This window comes from Nicotiana tomentosiformis, chromosome 1, assembly GCF_000390325.3.
Source record: "Nicotiana tomentosiformis chromosome 1, ASM39032v3, whole genome shotgun sequence".
NCBI lineage: Eukaryota > Viridiplantae > Streptophyta > Magnoliopsida > Solanales > Solanaceae > Nicotiana > Nicotiana tomentosiformis.
This window is the reverse complement of record NC_090812.1, coordinates 104,703,412-104,709,231: the sequence shown is the minus strand read 5'-3', so window position 1 is coordinate 104,709,231 and position 5,820 is coordinate 104,703,412.

Here is a 5,820-nt window from a genome sequence, read left to right as displayed (position 1 = left end):
AACTCAGTTCTATAGCACGATTTAGATTTCAAAGAAGGGTAACCAACTCCTAAATGCCCTGTAGTTCCCTGCTTATATAATGTGGTGCACAACACATCTATAAACAAGACCCTACTAGACACGGCTTGTAGACTCCCTAGGACAGAACTGCTCTGATACCAAGTTTGTCACGCCCCGAACCTAGGAGCGAAACCAGCACCCGGTGCCTCACCTAATCTGGCGTACCATATTGCGACTAAGGGACTCTGAACATATAATGTCATACTTTGGCCATGGGGCAACCTTGCAAGACAATTTGCGAAGCAAAATATAAAAATGAATGGAAACTAGCGCTAACTAAACATCAATATAAAGCTAGGCCGACAAGGCCGTCATAGCTACTACAGCTGACAAACCACCAATTTATACAAACCCAACATACAACGCTAACCAACAGGATATGTCTACAAGCCTCTACTAATAGATGTACTGTGATCGGAACAGGGCCCCGACCTACCCATAACATATATACAGATATACATAAGTTGTACACAAAACTCTAGACCTGGCAACTCCGAAAGACGTGGAGCTTACCGATCAGGCGGAACTCGGGAAACACCTACTGAGGAGGTCTACCCGTCTGTCTGTCTGAACTTGCACGCATGAAATGCAACGCCCCCAGAAAAGGGACGTCAGTACGAAATAATGTACCGAGTATGTAAGGCAATAAAATAACTGAAAGCTGAAACTGAACTGATAATATGATAACTGAAATTAACTGGGAGTCAAAGATGGTCTAGAGATATACTTACGTGCTGATACTGACTCAACTCTCTCAATATATTAAGTAAAATAAATGTCCGGCCATATAAGGTTCGGTACGTGTAACTGCTCGGCCGTAGTAGGCTCGCTCATAAGCGCTCGGCCATACTGGGCATCTGTACCTCGGCCATCCTGGGCTCGCTCATAGGCGCTCGGTCATAGTAGGCTCGGTATATATAACTTACCATCTGATCAGAGGTTGCCCAATAGGGGCCTGCCCACCGATTATAGCTCGATGGTGGTACAAATACTATAATATTGTGTATATATATATATATAGACCCTCTGCTCTCTTGACTGAATAAAGACAAAACTAAACTGAATATGAAGTCTCGATAAGGAATAATATTGTAACTTATGAGACTAGAATAATGTGAATAAATTCATGAATACGAACTTCTCTTTATGTCTCATTATTAACACATGTAGCTACGAGATCATGCCAAAATGAAAGAAGGGATTAGCCTTAACATACCTTATCACAATCTTCCCAATCACCAAGTTGAACTCACCTCTTTGCACCTTAATCTACAAGAATGATAATAATACTATCGTTAAGTTACGAGAGGTACAACTATCGCACAACGAACGACAAACTTATTTTGTATTAAAACGGGCAGCATCTCCCCTATAATCCTTATTCCTCCAAATTCAAGATAACACCAACAATACAAGAACAGAACAATAACAACATAAATACATCATTTTCCAGCCCTATATACGCCATCAAACACTACAAAACAGCCCAACACACCCCAATCTCTTCATACTCAAAACGACCACCGTAGTAGTGTCAAACGACCCGGAAATGTTATGATGAACGACCAGCCAACCACCCTACATTTATATGGTGTTTCTACACCCCCTTACTCCTCCAAAACTCCACAAAACAGTAGTAAAACACGCAGCCCTACAGCAACACAAAACAGTCCACAAAACAGTCCGCTACAAGTGAATAACTCGAACTCACGGCTTCCGATCACCGTCCCGTGAGTTCTTACAAGTATAGAACGACTTGCCATGAATTTATAGAAGAACAAATGGATGAAAGAGAGCAGTAAACTCACCTTATTTGTTGGATAACTCAGCTCCTATCTTGGTCCTTCAAACTTTAGGTTTTACCTCTAATTAGAACTTGAAAGGGAGAGAAAATCAATTAGGGTTTGTGGGAAATTTTTGGGAGGATTCTTTGCAGAGCTTATGTCTGGTTATTATGATCTATTTTAAGTCTAATATATGAAGAAAATGGTCCTTTAAAAGGCCTCTTTGGACGACCCGAAATGGTCCATTTTTGGGCTTTCATTTAAGCAAGTAGGTGACACACCTACTTGTCACCTAGCAGCTTGCGCAGTATCGCGAAAATGCCCATATCTCTCTACTCCTATGTCGTATTGATAAACGGTTTAATGCGTTGGAAAATAGACTCATAGATATTTAATTTGATGGGTGGAACACCCCATAACTCTAAGTATATTGGGAGAAAATTGCAGTTACATTTGACCCAAAGTTTCAGTAAAACTTATGAATGTAACTTGTGATGACTTTCATCGACTTTAGTTCCACAACTCGCTTGACTTAAAAACATAACACACGGATGTCATACGACTTATATAAATCATAACATAATCTCTTTATCAAGTTAATCACCCTAGTCTCACCCCAAAGGTACATGTTATAACATTCCCAACTTGTCGACTTTCGACGAAACATTGTTTTATTCAATTGCTTTAGCTTCTGAACTGTCCAACCCTCTTTGTACTTGTTGTTCATGATCTTCAATATTTGTAACCTCATAGGTAACATGATTAACTTACTTTATATACTTTTAAATATTATCTCATTTTTGGTCCTACATTAGTTTGCTTACGACGCATTTTTACGTACAAAAATATAGGGTGTAACACGTTTGGAGGAGGATTGTAACTCGTGTTTATATTGGTTTATACTGTTTATTTACTCTTCTCCGTACTTGTTTACTTCTTACTGTACATGATTTATTGGACCACTAGTCAGTGTTGATGCCGACCCCTCGTCACTTCTTCTTCGGGGTTAGGCTAGATACTTACTTGGTAAGCGTTGATTTACGTACTCATGCTGCATTTCTGCACTTATTGTTCAAGTTTACATTTCTTATGGTCTTTTGGGCACAGAGGCGTAGCTATTGCGGTGACTTTACGGTGAGCTGCATTTTATAGTATGATTAGCACCATACAGAGTCTCTATCAACGTTATTTATATTCTCCTATCTAACTTGTATTCCAGACATATGTTGTATTTTATTATGTTTCTTAGTTTATGCTCATGCACTTGTGACACCAGGTTTTGGTGGTTCCTACTGGATGTTTAGTATGGTAGTTCACGTAATTATTATCATTTTACCCCATAAACTCTATTTCATGCTATTTAATTAATGGAAATTATGATTTTAAAAGTAATAAAATGAGTAATTAAGTTGATCAATCACCGTTGGCTTACCTGGCGATGGCGTTAGGCGCCATCACAACCTATAGTGGATTTTGGGTCGTGACACATGTATAACCTTGTGGGGGGGGGGGGAACTGCCCCCTAGGTGATGTATTTGTTATGTGGTACCAGTTGTGGGACCTACGTACGCACGAGGTGACTAGAGTTAGTATGTGGCTAGAGGATGTTTATGTGCGGGTAGACTTAGGACTTTACCATGTAATAATTGGATTATTTGAACTCATTCTACTGGCTTAATTAATTGAAATTATAACTCAACATGATTTAGAAATTACCAAGCCTTATCACCTTGAGTTGTTGGCAAGTTTTTTAAGAATCGGTAAAGGTTATATTGTGATGACCCGATAGGTCATATTATATTTTAGAAATTAATTATGCACTTTGAAGCATTAAATACCTTATTTTAACCTTTCTCGATTTGCGTACACAGTCCGAGTGTTTTCCCGAAAAGCTTTTATGTTAAAAATTATGGAAAATATGAAATGTTTGCCTTAAAAATCCATTTGGGTTGACGTCTGTCAATGTTTTCAGCAAACGGACCCGGATTTGTGTTTTGACGGTCCCGGTGAGTCCGTATCGTGATTTGGGCGTATGCTCGGAATCCAATTTGGATGTCCCTAACCCGAGTTATCGCACTTTGTTGAAATTTGAAAGTTAAAGGCTTAATGACTTTGAAATGTTTGACCAATGTTTGACTTTTTGGATACGGGGTCCGTATTTTGGTTCCGGAACCCGGTATAGGTCTAATACGGTATTTATGACTTGTCTGTCGAATTTGGTGAGAAACGAAGTTGGGTTGACATGATTCGGACGTCCGATTGTGAAATTAGAAGTTCATGAGTTTTCTTGAAAATTTCCTTTGATTTGATGCTAAATTCGTTGTTCTAGGTGTTATTTTGGCAATTTGATCGCGCGAGCAAGTTTGTATGATGTTTTTAGACTTGTGCACGTAATTAGTTCAGAACCTTGAGGGCTCGGGTGCATTTATGATAGTCTACAGAGTGGATTGGACTTAGAAAATATTTCTGATGCAGGCCTCTAATATCGCATTTGCGAGGTTAGGCCTCGCATTTGCGATATGGCAGCAAACCTACAGTTTCACATTTGCGAACATAACCTTCGCATTTGCGAAGAGACCAAGTTATGCAATCGCGACCTGGTTTATGCTTTTGCGATGGGGACTAGGGGGAGCTACTTCGCATTTGTGATCGATGGGTCGCATTTGTGATCAGGCAAGTTCGCATTTGCGAACAATTCATTGCATTTTTGATGGAAGCAGAGATGTGAATATCTTCGCATATGTGAACCCCAGGTCGCAAATGCGACATCTGCAACTGATCAAAATAGGACTTAGACGGGATTTTTGTTCATTCTCTCAAATTTTCAAACTTAGAAACCCTAGAGGCGATTTTTCAAAAGAACTCTTCTTCCCCAAATCATTGGTAAGTGATTCTAAACTAGTTTCTTTCAATCTTTCACTACATTTCCTATGATTTCAACCTAAAATCTTGTGTTTTCATGGTGAAAATTGGGGGTTTGGGTAGAATTAGAGATTTTTGTAAAATGGGGATTTAGACCTTAGATTTAAGTCGGATTCCAAAACAAGTTACATAACTGGGCTCGGGGGTGAATGGGTAATCAGATTGTTGTCTGAATTCCGGGATTGTATCAAGTGGGCTTAGGGGTTGACTTTTGTTGACTTTTTCAATAATGACCTAAATTGAATCCTTTGCAACCGTGGGAAGTTCCTAAGGCTTAATTTGAATCGTTTAGTTGGTAATTTGCTAGATTTTATTGGTTCGAAGGCTTGTTTGAGAGGCAAAGCCGTGATTGAGCTTTGAGTGGACTTTTAGAGTGAGGTAAGTGTCGTGGTTAACCTTGACTTGGGGGATTAGGACTTGTTTGTCTATTTGCTACATGTTTAGATGTTAGGTACAATGTATATGTGAGGTGACCAATACTTATGTGTTGTTGTCGGGGTAAAGCATACGGGTGGGACTTGTTCCTTGTATTTTATTGCTTACTTTGATCTTGTTATCCATGCTTAGACTAGTTACTTACTAAATTGATCGTTCTTACCGTGTTTGCGGGCTTTTGTGATAATTAAGTATTGATTCCAAAGTTGAGACTGGTATTGTGGAACCATTGTTGAAGTAAGGCTTGTTCTTGTTGATTCGATCTCCCTGCTATTACTTGTTCATTGTTATGTGGTAAGAGAAAGTGTAATGCACGAAGGGTGATGTCGTGCCATATTGTGAGTGTTAATTCACGAAGGGTGATGTTGTGCCATATTGTGAGTGCTAATGCACGAAGGGTGATGCTGTGCCATGTTATGAAAGTTAATGCACGAAGGGTGATGCTGTGCCGTATCTATTGTTTTACATTGTGAGGTTGAGAGTAAAAACACGAAGGGTGATGTTGTGAAGTATCATTGTTCCATTGTGAGGCTGAGAGTAAAAGAACGAAGGGTGATGCCGTGCAATTTTCTTTATTGTGCTTAATTGTTTTCACTTGTTAAAGGCATACTGACTGTTA